The following is a 16,463-nucleotide window of genomic DNA, read 5'->3' as shown; positions in this document are numbered from 1 at the left end:
TTTCCACCCTAGTGGGGATTGCTGAACACTTGACACTTGACACTGGATAGATGAGATGGACAGTAGTTTATTAGTCATATGTACTCATAGTCTAGGGGAGGAAGACACTGAATGCTACGCAGGGCCAGATAGGTGCACACTCAGGAACAGAGTGAACCGCCAGAGGCTGTGGGAGGTAGGCTTTATAGCATCAAGAGGGTGGGGTGATCTTTGCTTCTTGAAGGAGTATGTGATTTGCTTTGTTCGAATAATTCTGTGAGCTGGCCGGGAACTGAAACCAATTACTCAGGGATAAGCAGGAACTGTGCCTGTTCCCCCTAGAGAGTTGTTTGTTAGGGAACCTTATCTGCAGCTAAGAAAGCAGAGCGGGGAGGGAAACTGGTGGCTAGGCCAGTCTCGCACCTCTCAATTTCACCAGGTGTCAAGACAGCGCATGATATTGGGCCTTAGATTTAGTTCTCACACTACACCTTCAAAGAGTTGAAAGAAAAAAACTGCTAACCTAGAACTCTATATCCAGTGAAATCGCTTTCAAATAAATGAAAGCTGAGATAATTTGTAGGCAGTAGATCCATACTACAATAAATGCTGAGGAAAGTTCTTCAGACTAGAGGGAAATGATAGTAGATGGAAAATTCAGACCTATAGGAAGAAATGATGGGTGCCAGAAATGGTAAATGTGCGTAAATATAAAATGCATTTTTCCCTTTTTAAAAATTTTAAAAAGATAATTAACTGTTTAAGGCAACAATCACAACAGTGTATTGGAGAGTTACAAACTACGTGGAAAGAAAAAATAATAAACAATAGCACAAAGGATGGAAAAAGGAAGTGGTGTAGTATTCACTGAGGGTGGATTTGGTATGTTTAGGATGCTTACTGTAATCCATAAAATAGCCATTAAAACTATAAAATAAGAGGTATAGCTAAAAATCCAATAGAGGAGATAAAACAAAATACTCAAAATGCTCTATCTCAAAGGATGCAGAAAAAGAACCCTGATGGGACAAATAACAAACAAAAAGCACAATGGTAGATTTAAACTCAATCATATCAATAATTATGTTAAGTACAAATGAACTACAGACTCTAAGTAAAAGATGGAAATTGTCAGAATGGATCTAAAAGCATGACTCAATCATATGCTGTTTCCAAAGGATTAACTTATACTTCAATACATGGAAAATTTTAAAGTAAAAAAACGGAAAAAGATATATCATGTAAACGCGATGAACAAGAAAACTGGTGTGGCTGTATTAATGTTAGTCAAAGTTGACATTGGGACAAGAAGGAATGCAAGAGCACATAATTCTAAGTGCATGAAACAAAAATGGCCAGAACCGAGGGACAGACAAATCCGCACATAACGGAGATTTTATAAGCTTCTCTTAGGAATTGATAGAACAAGTAGCAGAGTTCAGTAAGAATACAGAAGATTTGAACGTATTGACCAACTTAAACTGATATTTCTAGAACATTTCACTCAACAATTACAGAATCCATGTTTTAAACTGCATGTGGAAAATACAAACAAGTCTTAGTAACTTTCAAAGGAGTTCAGAGTATTGAAATTATATACAGTAGTTCCTCTGATCACAATGGAATTAAGTTAGAAATTAATAATAGCAGCCTCTGTTAGCAGAATGGTGGATGGCAGGATATGAACTATAGATCAGATTCCCAGCTGTTGGGTGTGTGTTATGTCAGTGGTCTTCAAATTCAACCTGGGTTTTTAAAGGATTCGACATTCATTCTCAACATCCACATATACTTTATGTTAACACTGACCTGTAGGAAATTTCATCTACAATTCTTCTTGCCACTTGGAAGATAAATAGCCTTTTCCTCACTTAAAAAGAAAGCCATACTTCTCATCCATTCAGAATCTTACTCTAATGCTTTACTCTAAAGTATAAAAATTTCTAGTACTATTTAAGTGACACTTCAAAATATTCATGTCAATTAATGTTTCTTTATTAAGGGCACATGCTTCACACATCTATTTCATTGAGTTATATTTATGATATACTTTTATGTTTATCATTCATCAATATGTATAATATACTTAAGTTGCTTTGCCCAATTGTATACTATTAATATCTGTACTAACTCAACAAAATAATTTAGAGTTGAAACATTTTTAGATATGAGAAATTCAATAAAAAGTTGAATATCTATACAATTTTGCAAAAAGTATAATAGCCTGATGAATTAAAGTCTTTTGCAGCATTAAGTTCCTTGAGGAAATTTAAATAGAAATATAATTTCAAGGAGAAAAGAGAACTATCAACTTACCAGCTTCAGGATGCCCATTTAAAAATATTTTCATACTTATGAGAACAGGATGTTTACAATGTTGGTGTCATTTTTCTATGTCACAACCAACTGGGTGTTCAACAATTCAGTTCAGTTCTGACACTACCTGGAGTTACTGTCAGATCCTACAAGTTGAAGGGCTCTGTCACACAAGTCTGCCCCTACTTCCAATGCCAGCCACCACCAGCAGGGTTCCCAGGCGACCCACATTTCTGCCCAGTCAACTACAAATTTGGGGTTCCCACAGCCTCCCCCACTCTCCTGTTTTGATAATTGGCTAGAACAACTCACAGAACTCAGGAAAGTGCTCCATTACTATTACAGTTTATTTTAAAGGATACAGATGAACAGACATGAACAGGTACATAGAGTGAGGTCTGGAAGGGTCCTGAACGCAGGAGCCCCTGTCGCTGTCGAGCTCGGGTGTACCATCCTCCCAGCACATGGATGTCTTCACCAGCTCAGAAGCTCATCAAACCCCATCAGTCAGGGGTTTTTATGGAGGTTTCATTATGTAAGCATGATCGATTAAATCATTGGCCAATGGTGACTGAATTCCATCTCTAGCACCTCTCCTCTAGAAGTTGGGGTGGGGTGATAGGACTGAAAGTGATAACCCACCAGTTACCTGGATGTTTTTTCTGGTGCCCAGCCTCCATCCTGCAGCCATGGAGGCCTGTCCTTGCACCAAAAGAGTTATCTCGTTAGCATAAAAGACAGTAAATTCCAAGCTGAGTTTTAGGAGCACTGTGCCAGGAACTGGGGACAAAAACCAAATATATATATTATATCAGAAATATAAAGCTATTTCCAAATTTAAAAAATATATGTGGGGGAAGAGTTTCCTTCCAGTCATGAAGTGTGAGCAAATAGATCCTATACAGAAAAACCACTTGATTGAGACAAATAACACCTGCAGATTTTTAAAGTTCACTTAGTGGTAGCTCATTAATGCAACTGGACACTTCATCATTGAGATTTTCTATGAATAACCAATTCTGGTAGGTCGATTTTGTAGGTGGAATGAGTAAATATATGCAAACAACATAACAAACAACATAACAAACATAACAACATAACATAACAAACATAACAATATAACATAACAAACATAACAACATTGGTACACAAGCTGCTTAATAAATGTGGCTATACCCGCCTCTTCTTCATTAAATATCCATTTAAAATGTCATTTTGGATATATAATTCTTGCAAAATGTCTAAGAAATCCTTACTAAATAGCATTCATGTATAATTAAACTTTCTTTTTTCTTTTTCTTTTTTTTAATTGTTTATTGAGGGTAACATTGGTTAATACAATTATATAATTTTCAGGTGTACATTATAATTTAATATCTGTATATTCTATTGTGTTTACCACCCAAAGTCCAGTTTCCTTCTGCTAATAATTAAAATTTCTTGACTATTGTTAATCATAACTTTGAATATTGCTCAACATTATGTCATAGCCATTTATAATTAGCCATATAATATTCCAGAATATGGATATAATACATTTATAACCATACAGCCTTGGATCAATGTTATATACCACAGAGCCACACAAGCCATACTCATACTAAAGGATGTCTATTCAATCTAGTCACATAAGCACATCACATGCTAGGCATCACATGCTAGGCATGTGATGTGCTCACAACAACTCAAACTGTAACAAACATACACTAAGACCACGTCATATGTACCTACATGCACACAAAATAATCTGTCACATACCATGGAGATGCATCTCTGCCTTGATACTCATACAGATGCCCACATGTACTCTACGTGTGTAACACAGAGACCATCTACTCCATACTTGTTGCTCATATGCATGTAATACTTGCTATGTACAGTCACACACACACTCTGGACCTGTTGTGTGCCAGGTACTCACTCACACACACATGTCCATCAACATAATCCCAAAGACAGATATATGCCCTGACCAGTCAGATGCTCAAAGACACACACACACACACACACACACACACACACACACACACACCCTCTTTCTCCAGTTCAAGGCACATGCCAGCCCCCTCTTGCCTAAAGATGCGCTCACACAATCTGTCAAACCGCATGCACAACAATTCACATATACATAAGGACTGTTACATAGTTATATCTTGGCCCTGTTACTTCTACACACACTGCACACAAACATTCACACAAAACAAGTATTTCACATACAGTTATGGAGACAAACCCAGGCTTTGTAACACACCCAGGTGCTCCTTTCAGACACTTTTCATATACTGTCACATGCACAAAAGCTACCACCCACCATACACAATGCTTGTCATATGTCACAGAGACATATGCTGACATGTCACATGCATAAATGGTCACATACACACCTGTACCACATAATCAGAGATACGCCCCAGACCTGTCACACACCATACAACATTCACACCATCATGGAAACTCACTCCAGTCCTGTCATAATACACACACACACACTTCTGTCACAGTCCCAGATTCATCCCCATCCTGTCATACACAAAGCGCTTTCTCTCTTCTCTCTGTTGTACACACACACACACATACACACACACACACACACACCGTCATATGATCGTGGAGAAACACTTCTGCTCTGTCATGAGCAGACAGGTGCACTCAACGTATTTTACGCACAGTCACAAAGACATACCCTGGTTATTTCCTGTGCACAGAAGCCTGCTTACACACGCGCGCACACACACACACACACACACATCGTCTCATCTGTCACAGGACACCCCAGCCCTGTCGGTTCAGTCACGCAAATGTAGTTTCGCACAGTGACACAGCTTTGGCTCTATCACGTGCACAGTGTTCACACACAACCCCTACACCATGTCTGTCCCTCACCACCACAGAAACACAGTCCAGCCCTGTCCCACATCTGCCGTTCCATCGCATACGTCCAGGGAGAACTCTTTTGCCCACCCCAACCTTTCATATTTGTCCTACCGTCACCTCCCTCGGCCACTCGCGATCCCCTCTAGTGCCTCTCCTCTCCCACTCCCGATGCCGGCTGGGGTCCAAGTTCGCAAAGCCGGGTCCGCCTGGCTCTGCGAGGATTACTTCTTTCCGCCGGACGCGATCTCATGTCGCTCCCAAGTACCATGAGCATGCTCTAGAGACCTGAGAAACCCCTGGTTGTTTGGACCCGGTGGCCTGTGGGAAACGTAGTCCGCTGCCGGAAAAGCAGGAGACACCGGAAACCGAAGGACCAAGGGACCGCCCCGCCCAGGGGGCTTCTGGGAGTTGTAGTCAGTGCTTGCAGTGCGCAGGCGCCGGGGCTCGCGGTTCCTTGCTCGGGAAAGGTCTTGATCTGCTGTTGCATGTCTCCTTCCAGCTCCGCTTTCGGTGACATGAGATGGGTAGGTAGAAGTTGGCTATGGTGGGAATGTTTACACCATTGGAATTGGCAGTCACTACAAAGCAAAGCTTGATTTATTGTTTTGTTGGTCGTCTGGGAGTGAGGGAGCGCCCCCAATTCCCACGTCTTCCTCTTGCAATGTCTCTCTAGCCCCCTCTCCTGATAAAGCTTACCGTGCTCACTTTAAAGGAGAACTACTTAAGGGAATTCTGTTTATCACAGAGCATATATTGAAGAATGCATTCGGAGCTGAGGCGATAAATAATGGAAATAAATGACATACCACATTTTCACCTATCAAATGCCAAAAACAGATGTAGATAGTATACAATATCGTTGAGAATGTGGGGAAATTAGAACTCTCATAGGTAGACGCGGGGAATAACTACAGCCTTTTTACAATTAAGTTGGGTAATAGGTGTCACATTGTCTGAAAGCAAACCCCTAAGCAATCGGCATTTCTACATATAAGAATCTAGCCTACAAAAATACTGGCTTGAAAGAAAAAGATGTGGATAAGGTAATGCTTACCAAAGCTATATTTCTAATACTGAAAAACTGAAATCAACCTCAGTGTTTATTTTTAATGGAATTATTAGTCTGTGCTTACCAATATGGTAACTCTTTGTGGCTATTTAAAATTTAAGTTATTAAAATTAAATAAAATTTAATTAAAAGTAAAAATGAAATAAATTTAAAAATAGAAGTTCCTTAGTCACTCTAGTCACATTTCAAATGCTCATTAGCCAGTGTCACTAGTGGTTATTGTATTGACCGACGCAGATATAAAAAATTATCAACACCATGGAAAGTTATATTGGACAGTACTGGGTTAGATAATTCAACATTAAAAAAGAATGAGTTAAATCTCTATAACTGACATAAAATAAAGTAGAGGAATTTGTTCAAGTGAAAAATGTAAAGAGCAGAGCAGTATACATAGCATAATCTCATTTATATATAAAACATCATATACATATTCAGTGTACAGAAAAATCTGGAAAACACCTTAAAAATGTTAACTTTGGTAACTTCTGTAGAGAAAGAATTAGTAGGAGGAGAGTCATTTCTTTTTTGTATACTTTCTGTTGATTGAATATTTAAAAACTACTACAATTAACTCAATAATCCTAAATCCAAAATATTTTATTTTGAAAGATTTTCTGCTGCTTTCAACTCTCTCAGCCACTTATTCTTTCTTGAAATACTCAACCACTTTAACTTAAAAGACTTCACTCTTTACTGTTTTATCTTCTCATTGAAAAACATTAGAAAAAGCAATTATTTGGGCGACTAAAAGCCAAACAATGAGGAATTGTGACATCGAGCAATGTGAAATCAGTTAGATCAACTTAAAATCCCAACAGAAGTATTTTTGTAAAATGTATCTTTTATTTCGTAACTACAAAAGCAATGTATTGAGTACATAAAATAAGAAGATAAAGCAATTAAAACAACAGGAAAAATACCCATTATTCCACAGAGCCATGGGCCAACACTGTCAACACTTTGCTGCAGAGCTTCTCAGATCATATTTGCACAGATTACAGACTTTCTCCCACCATTCAAACATTCCGTACTGTTTGGATGTTAAGTTATACCAACTGATTTCTTAATGTTGAACATTTAGGTCGTTCCTGCTTTTCTACATAGCCAATCCCAGAGGACAAGAAGATGAAGCCTAAATTGAAATAGAGAACTAAAAAAACTTGAAAAGCGGTGCTCTGAATGACTATTTCTTAAACATATCATGGACCAAATCCATTATGACAAACCTACCTTATGGAATGATTTTCCCAGAGAAACTTTCGGACTTGCCTATCTTCTCCAGCTTTAGAAGCAAGTGCAAGTCCTCAGTCCCAGAGGAACTGGTGTGTGAGGAGTAATGAGTGGGTTCAGTAGCTCCATGGGGCATCAGTCAATCCAGCCCTCCCTTAACATGAGGATCCCAGTCCACACTTCTCTCCAATGTGGCAAGGATCTGAGCTTCCTCAGTCTTTTTCTTGGTCAGGGAATGCCAGGTTACAGAGGGAATGTGTGGACAATTATACATTGTATTGTATCAGTTAAAAGTTTGAGGCATAGCAAACTACACCAAAACGTACTGGCTTAAAACAACAACTCTTCATGACTTCTCATGATTTTGTAAACGGATTGATGGTTCTTCTGGTCTAGACGAGCTTGGCTGAGGTTGGATGATCTAGGATGGCTTCTGTCACCTACCTGGCAGTTGTTAGGATGACTAGTGTAGAGAAATGCCTTAGCCGGTATGGCTGCCTTTGATCAATGGGATATCACTTCACACCCACTAGGATAGCTATAATCAAAAAGAATAATAAGTGTTAGTGAGAACGTGGAGAAATTGGAACACTCACACGTGGCTCTTAGGAATGTAAAATGGTGCAGTTGCTGTGGGAAGCAGTCTGGCAGTTCTTCAAAAGAGTTCCCATAGGACCACTCTTAAGTATATACCCAGGAGAAATGAAAACACATCCATGTGAAAACTTATATGTGAATTTTATAGAAGTAGTATTCATAAAAGTCATAAAGTGGAAAGATCAAAATGTCCATCAACTAATAAATATTAAAAATATGGTAAATCTGTACAATGGAATATTATTTGGCAATAAAAATGAGTGAAGTACTGATACATGCTATAACATGAATGAACTTTGAAAATATTATGCTAAGTAAAAGAAGCCAGTCATAAAAAGCCACATATTGTATGATTTTATTTATATGACATGTCCAGAGTAGGCAAATCTATAGAGACAGAAAATAAATTAGTGGTTGCCTAGGACTGGAAGTAGGTGAGAGGTGGTAGGAAATGGGGAGTGACTGCTGATGGGTACAGGGTTTCTTTTTGAGGTGATAGAACTTTTCAAATTGATTATGATATTGAGTGTACAACTCTGCAAATATTCTAAAAACCACTAAATTGTACATTTTATTGGGTGAACTGTATGGTATGTGAATTATGTTTGATAATTGGTTAACCTGGAAGAGTAACATCCATCTCTCACACATGAAAACAAGTAGAGTTCACAATATTTATAACTTAAAAATCGGCCACCAGAGTACTTATCAAAATACAAACTGATTTTATTGTAATCTTGGTGAGTAATCACGACACTTAAAGTACAAATCATGAGGTGAATAGTTAAATTCCAGAAAATACAAAGGGTGTTTCAATAAAATTTCTTAGCTCCAAATGTAAAGAGCAAATAAACTAAGGGAAATTATTTCAAGTATGAGAAACATAATGAGAAACCTCAGCCAAGCTGGTCTAGACCAGGAGAACCATCAATCCGTTTAAATTAATTTAAAACAATACGTAGATGAACACAACCATGTATAGAAATGAGCTAAGGGTATGAATAGAAACTCAGAGGAAAAATTGAAAATGACTAATAAATATTTGAAAACATGTCCAAGTTTATGACAAGTAAAACATGGAAATATTATAAAAATAAAATGTCATTATTGGTAAGGATTTGGAAATGTGAAAAATAATACCCAATGTAGATTTTAAGGAAATATAATAACTTCTAGTGGGAGATAATTTACAACTTTTATGAGTTACTTTATATAAACTAATACAAGTATATTATCAGTAATCCACTTCTAGAACTATATTTGATGAAAATAATTGAAACAGTAAAAAAAATACATAAAATATTCTCTACAAGAATATTTATATTAGTTATAATTGAGAACAACCCAAAGATAAAATGAAAATATGCAGGTAAATTAAATTTGATAATTTATAAAATAACCAGGAGTCATTAAAATGATAATATAGAATTACCCTGCCTTATGTGGAAGACTATGCATAAGATATTAAGAAATGAAAAATACCAGCTACATGAGAGTATGCCAGATGTGACTATAATTTGGGGGAGTGGGGATACACAAGAATAAACATTGAAATTTTAAGTATTTTAGAAGTATATTCTAAAACTAAACTCTGGCTAATATTAGCACATGAATAATCATCTTTCAACTTAGTTTTCTCACCAGTAAATAGAATAATAACTCCTACCATCCAGATTTTTTAATAGAGTGGTGATGAAGCCCTGTGACACTGAAACACACCATCTCAGGTCAGATCCTTGTCTTACCATTTTAACAGCTGGGGGACCATGGGAAAGTTTTAAAAATTTTGCGTTATGTTTCATCTGTTTGCACTGGTATAAACCTGGAGAATAGTATTACCACAAGAAGGGCTTTTTTGATTTGAATTATATAATTCACGTGAGTCACGTTTCAGTGGCTCTAGCACATGGTGAGCACTCATCTACTTTTCTTTGACCAATCGTGATTCACCCCTCCCACCCCCAGCACCTGGGCTGCTGGATCAAAACTGCCATTCTGTCATCAAAGAGATGGCTGTTGGGCAGGACAGCACTAGTGACTGCCACACTGGGCAAAATATTCTTTATGTGTAAAGGAAAAAGACAATTGCAGACTTTCAGGGGCTTTGCAATTATGCCAACCGCCTCATCTGTCTCAGAGACCTCTTGGGGAGGGCATCCAGCCAAATGACATTGAAATCAGTACTAAGCCTTCGTGAAGGGGTGATGAGGTAAACACAGGCAGTGATGCTTTCGCACCTCTAACCCTCTTCCGGTTCCTCTCGGTCTCCAAGCACCTTCCCTTCTTGGGGACTTCGCAGTGCTGGGAATTCCCTTCTCCCTGTCTTTGCCTAAGGATTTATTCTCAGTCTTTCAAGCTGCAGCTTAATTATTGACTTACAGGCCTTCCTTTAATCCATATTTAAATGATAGTCATTCTACACTGCTTCTCAAAAAAAACCCCAACAACCCTTTTTCTTATCATTCATCACGATGTGTAATTTTATGTTTTTAATATGCCAATTATTATATCTGTGTCCACTGGTCAAATGTAATGTCCATTAGAGCAAAAATCTTGACTTTGATTATTCATCAATAGCAGGGGTCAAAAAACTGTGGTCCACGTGCCAAATCTGATCCACTGCCTGTTTTGTAAGGCTAGTCAGCTAAAAGGAAGAATGGTTTTTACATTTTTAAGTGGTTGACAAGAGAGAGATGAACAATATGTATGGGCAGTTGAAAATTATAAATTTCAAATTCCACTGTCTACATAAAGTTTTATTGAGACACAGCTACACTGGACTGTTTCCGTGTTGTCTGTGGCTGCTGTCCCACCGCCATGGCAGAATCGAATAGTTGCAACAGAGAACCTGTTGCAAATACTTATTATCTGTCCCTTTCCAGGAAAAGCATGTCAACTCCTGCTCTGTCCTCAGTACAGAGACCAGTGCTTTACAGATGATGAAATCTAGTGGTCCAATAAACGCTAGACATCCAGCATTTATCTCAAGAGCTGGACTTTTAAAGGAATCACTTTCAGCAATGGGAAAACAAGAGGTCTCCGTGAGGCTAATAGGCAAAGGGAATCCCTGGCTGCTAAAAAAATCAAGTTTGCTTCAGCTGTCTGGCTATAAACAGATGTCATCAGGGTGTGGAGTCAGAAGGAGAGAAAGTGGCTGATGAAAATGTCAGCATGGGGGACATGCAAGTTAGTCGCTGATACGCTACCTTCACAGGTTCTGCACACAAGCCATGCAATTCTGTGCTCCACCCTTGAGACATGTCATGTCACGTCACAGGACAGTTTCTTTGCAAGGTATGTTGGTCTCTGGATTTTTCTCATCAAGGGCTAGTAGTTACTCATGTTGTTATTATCATTACTGTTATTATTATTTTAACCTGGGCCAACAGTTTCTCAGGGATATCCTCAGTTCCTCCTGAAGACACTGTCATTGCTACCAGTGACATTATAGTGGCTGCACTGGTGGGAAATGAGATCACGGTGTCTCCTCTGAACTCGTGGGGCTAATAGGCAAAGGGAAAGCTCACACCCACAGATGTAAACCCTGGCAGTGACAGGCTCACCATCCAGGTATCAGAGTTCTGCTGGGTATGTTTTTCTTTTTTCTCTTTTTAGAAAGTGTCGGGAAAAAAATGACTTTCGGCGTTGGAACTTTAATGGTAGAGAAATCTGTGACTCTCGTGATTTTCGTGCGGTTATCCTCTCTCTCTTCCTATCCTTTTTCTTCTTGGCTTCTTGAGACCTCCCATCCATCATTTCTCACTATTAGACTTGTCAGAATTCTCCTCCTTTCCCTTCCAAACTTTTAAATCTCTTCTCTAAAACTGGGGTCCACAGCACCTCCACTGGAGGAATATTATAGGGAAAAAACAAAATCATATTTATGTCTGGCGTTGAGCATGGACAAAGAAAGGGTGGGTTCATTTTTTGTTTTCTCCGTGGTCGCGTTTGGCTTTAGAAAAACAAGTGGTATGAGCAAGAGGCATAAACCCTCTTCTCCTCCTCCTCAAGTTCTTCTTAGACCACAGGAAAGGGATGTAATTGTTCATGCTGAGTCTCTTAAGGAGAGACATATTCCCAAATTTATTTCCCAGAACCCATAATGGATATAAAGCTACCCACTGACCATGTTGGAGCTGAGCCTGAGTCATAAAATGGGCCCTGGCACCAAGACAGAATACCCTGAGTTTGGGGCTCTAATTTAGGAAGGTTCCCTCTCATAGGCCCAGGTCTGACTCTACCCTGCCCTTGGTGCCAGAGAGTAGGTGAAATGCACTAGGGAGCAGATGTGCCATACCAGGGCAGTGCCTGGCAAAGAGCCCACTGAATGTAGGGTTATTTTTAACAGTAGTTGTTGTTATCTGCAGGGACTACATGAAGGTTGCCACCTTGCTTCTCATCTGGCCAGAGGCCAAGGCCTGAAGAAGGAAAAACCTGAATTAATAACCTTCCTTACCTCGGGACTTTCTTATTTGTCTGAGTATCTAACTTTCTGCTATTTCCCCTTTAATGACTGACTCATTTCTCCTTTCTTGCCTTTATATGTAGTGCTCTTATTTATTTATTTATCCCCCTGCCAACCCCCTTCCCCACTTCCACCCCTGATCTATGGATGTTGCCATTTCCCCTTAAGAACTGGATCTCTGAAGGCGGGGCGTCTCCTCCCACACGCTTGCGGCGTGCACCCCGGGGCCTAGTGCACCTGTGGTATGGTCCGTGGCTCCACCTGGGGCGTGAACCCAGGACCTATGGAGCCACCCTGTAGTGCTCTTTTTTAATAAAAGATAATTGGCTCCCAAATATCTGGATGCTTAAATTCTTATTCCACATTTATTTCTCATCATCTCACACCTAGTTCTCTGTCTCCACACTATACCTCTTTCTAGTGATTAATGTTCACTGGCCATAACGTGTAGGATCCCGTGGGCTTATCACAGAGTCTGCTTTGGTGTCCAGATGCCACACTCCTGGAAGGCCGATTGAGGTGGGGGATCCCCTTGTACCTGGCTGGTGCGCCCATCCCAGCTTCCATTATTTTTAAAGAGACATTAATAAGTTAAGACACATAAAGTACTATATTTAGAACAGTGCTTTTCTCCCTTGATTTTATGTATTTGACACAAATGGATGAGCCAATGACACCTCTCTCATACCCTGACTCCCAGAGTTTATGCTTAACATGAATGGATATTTTCCAAACTAGATCCATTTAGAGTGAAAAGAAGATCTAATGAGACTCCATAGGGTACAGTTTGCCTTTTCCCATTCAATATTTCTCTGTCTCTTCTTCCTCAGGGTGGAAGAAGAGACACTGGCTCCCAGCATTAACACATTTATTCATTTGTTCATTGCAGTAAAACATTTAAAATGGTTTCAGAATTGCCTCATCCATAAGACCATAGAAAACAAATCTATTAAAAAGAGTTTAGGATTTGCTTGCAGATGGTTTGCAGTTACCTAAGACTGAGGGTTCAGTTTTTTTTTTTTCTTTCTTTATTGTGGTTATGATAATCATTGAAATACAATTGGGTTCATTTATTTCCATTTTAGTTTTTTATCCTCTCCCATCCCTGGTGATTTCATTTTATTTTTGGAAAATATAGAACACTGAGGTGGTTCAAAGGAATTAAAAGTATATCAAGTTTTATTATCAGAGAAGTTTCACTCCCTCCCTTAAATCTGTCAGTCTGTGAGCATGTATTTTCCCAGCCCTGACTGGTAATGTCTCTTGTAGAAAGTTCACCACAGGGCTCTAGTATGTGCCTTTGTTGAGTCTAAAGAGAGGAGAGCAGAAGAGCTGCAGGTTGGAAAGCCCAGGCCCCAAAGAACCACTATGGATCACCCTATCTACTGCCACTCCCTCTAGAAAACTTCCCTGACTAGGGACTCTGCTTTAAATACTAAAGAAGCTAATCAAAAACAGACTCACAAATATAGAGGACAATCTGGTGACGGCCACAGGGGTTGGGGGAATGAGGTGAAGGGTTAAAGAAGTACAGATTAGCAGTTGATAGATGGTCACGGGGATTGGGAGCACTGCATAGGGAATGCAATTAGCATCAATGTAATGGCTAGGTGGAGCCAGAGGAGAGAAAGAGCAATTAGGAGGATCGTTTTATTAACTATATAAATCTCTAACCAATGTACTGTATACTTGAAACTAATAAAAAAATTTTTTAAAAAGAAGCAATTAAGAAGTACAAATTACCAGTTAGAGAAACAGTTATGAGGATGTAAAGTACAGCGTAGGGAATATAGTCAATAATATCGTGATGACTATGTATGGTGTCAGATGGGTACTAGACTTCTCGGAGGGGATCACTTCATAAGACATATAAATGTCTAATCACTATGTTGTACACCTGAAACTGATATAACATTGTATGTCAACGGTAATTGAAAATTTTTTTTAAAAGAAATCAAAGAAGACCTAAATAAATGGAAAGATATACCATACTCACATAATGAAAGTCTAAACATATTAAAGTTGTCAATTCTACACTATTTCTATAATCTGCCATTCTGGGATTGGGTGGAAAAAGAGAAGAGTGAGTATCTGGGGAGAGTTGGTAATCCTACATGTTTTCATCATTTTCTCAACTCAGTAAGGCTTTTAATCTGCCTGATAACCCGCTCCATGCTGTGTTACCTGGAATATGGTTATCTAGTGTTGTGGACATTGGGCCAGTAAATATCCTCTAAATACAATATAGGGGAGCAGCAAGGGTAGAATATTAAAGTTCTCTCTCCAGAATTATGCTTGCTCTTCTGCACTCATCAACAAATATGTCTCAAGCTTGTGCACATAATATCTTCTTATGATGTTTAAAGTCTTTTTATACCTATAGTAATACTTTTACCATTATAAAGGTGTTCATTTTTCCCCTTTTGTCTTGACCATATTTACAAATACTATTCTCCTTTATATGTTTTATATTTTAAATCAAGTATAGAGTTGCTTTTATTTCTATTTCATTATTCTTTTATCTTCAGTGCAATCTTCCTTCTACATTCTTAAATAAAATTGGGCAAAATGCATGTTTTTCAAACTGGTTTTCAAAATGGTTTTCAAAATGGGTTTTCACGGTTTCTAATTATTCCCTCAAATCTATTAAATTAGGCAGGCTGATAATGTTATTTAAATTCTCTATATTTTATTTTTGTGAACTGAGTGACATTTTCAGCTAGTAATCTGTTAAACTCCATCTTGTCTCCTTCTATTTCCTAGAGCTTTCTTTTTATGTACAAAAAAGGCAGTTGTCATGTTCAGAATCCTACAGGTTGAAGCCATTAATGGTTTTGTGGAGACTTTGATGAGTTAGAGGGTGTCTGCCTAGTCAACAGAGTTGATATTACCTAGCTGCATCAACTATTTATCATGAAACACTGGCCAGGGCCATAGCATTTCTAACATTCATTCATTCATTCATTCATTCATTTAAAATTTTAATTAAGTTTATTGGAGTAGCATTTCTAACTTTTAAAGAGAAACAGAATCTCCAGGTTGTTGAAAAGTTGGCATATAATCTAAAATTTCAACTACAGAGTGGGGAAAAAGGAGAAAAATATTGGGGCCATAAACTGCCCATTTTCTGCCATCGTATACTTTATCTGTAGAAAAATGTTACCCATAAATCTGCATCCACACACCCTAAACAAAATGCTAGCAAATCATATGCAACTTGGAAGAGAACTAATTTGCTCTACCAAAGTAGTTCGAATCAGTATTTGTATATCTAATAATAGCATTTTGCAAATATGAAAAAGGTAAAATTTGTTACTTTGCATTTGCCACACTAAGGAAAATAATAGACGTTCTCTCTCTCTCTAGATCATCTGGCTTCGAATAAAATAAACTCGTCGTTAACATTATGGCTTCTGGTGAGTCAGTAATGGGGAGTCTCTTCCTTTTCCAGACTGGAGTAGGGCTCTTGGGAAATTTCTTACTCATTTGTCTTTATATATGGACTTTTTTCACTAAGCATACTCAGAAACCCACAGATATAATGTTCAACCAATTGGCTATAGCCAATTCCCTGGTCCTTTTCTCCAGGGGAATCCCTCAGACACTGGATACTTTTGGTTTTAAACATTTCCTGGGAGAAGTCAAGTGTAAGGTTAGCTTTTATACTCAAAGAGTGGCCCGGGGTTGGGGTGAGGGGTTCTCTCTGCTCCCTCTGCCTCTTGAGTAGCTTCCAGGCTATCACAATCAGCCCTAGTATTCCAGGTGGGCAGAACTCAAAGTTAAAGCTCCTAAATTTGTTCAACCCTCCTGTTCCCTCTGTTGGATTCTTCATCTCCTGATAAATATCGTTGTGCCAATGCAAGTGACTCATTCAGGAAATACTCTAAACATTACAGAAAGGGATTTTGGATTGAGTTCTGCAAAAGGATC

General features: G+C 38.6%; 2 long non-coding RNA genes across 2 annotated transcripts in view; one reads left to right on the top strand and one right to left on the bottom strand.

The window, feature by feature from the left end:
- Positions 1–3,700: 3,700 nt before the first annotated feature.
- The window catches only part of LOC111744617, a 21,392-nt gene continuing 8,629 nt past the window's right edge, over positions 3,701–16,463 (bottom strand). Inside the window, exons 2-4 of the long non-coding RNA XR_002782234.1 lie at positions 7,916–8,009; positions 4,774–5,747; positions 3,701–4,328 (exon numbers count right to left, since the gene is read on the bottom strand). This is a non-coding gene — a long non-coding RNA (uncharacterized LOC111744617). The remainder of the gene's footprint in view (positions 4,329–4,773; positions 5,748–7,915; positions 8,010–16,463) is intronic.
- On the top strand, positions 5,608–15,940 carry LOC111744618. Its single transcript, XR_002782235.1, has 3 exons — positions 5,608–5,693; positions 11,283–11,362; positions 15,900–15,940. It is a non-coding gene; the product is annotated as an uncharacterized LOC111744618 (long non-coding RNA).

Source organism: Pteropus vampyrus, unplaced genomic scaffold (assembly GCF_000151845.1).
Source record: "Pteropus vampyrus isolate Shadow unplaced genomic scaffold, Pvam_2.0 Scaffold138, whole genome shotgun sequence".
Taxonomy (NCBI): Eukaryota; Metazoa; Chordata; class Mammalia; order Chiroptera; family Pteropodidae; genus Pteropus; species Pteropus vampyrus.
This window is presented reverse-complemented; position numbering and strand designations above follow the sequence as displayed.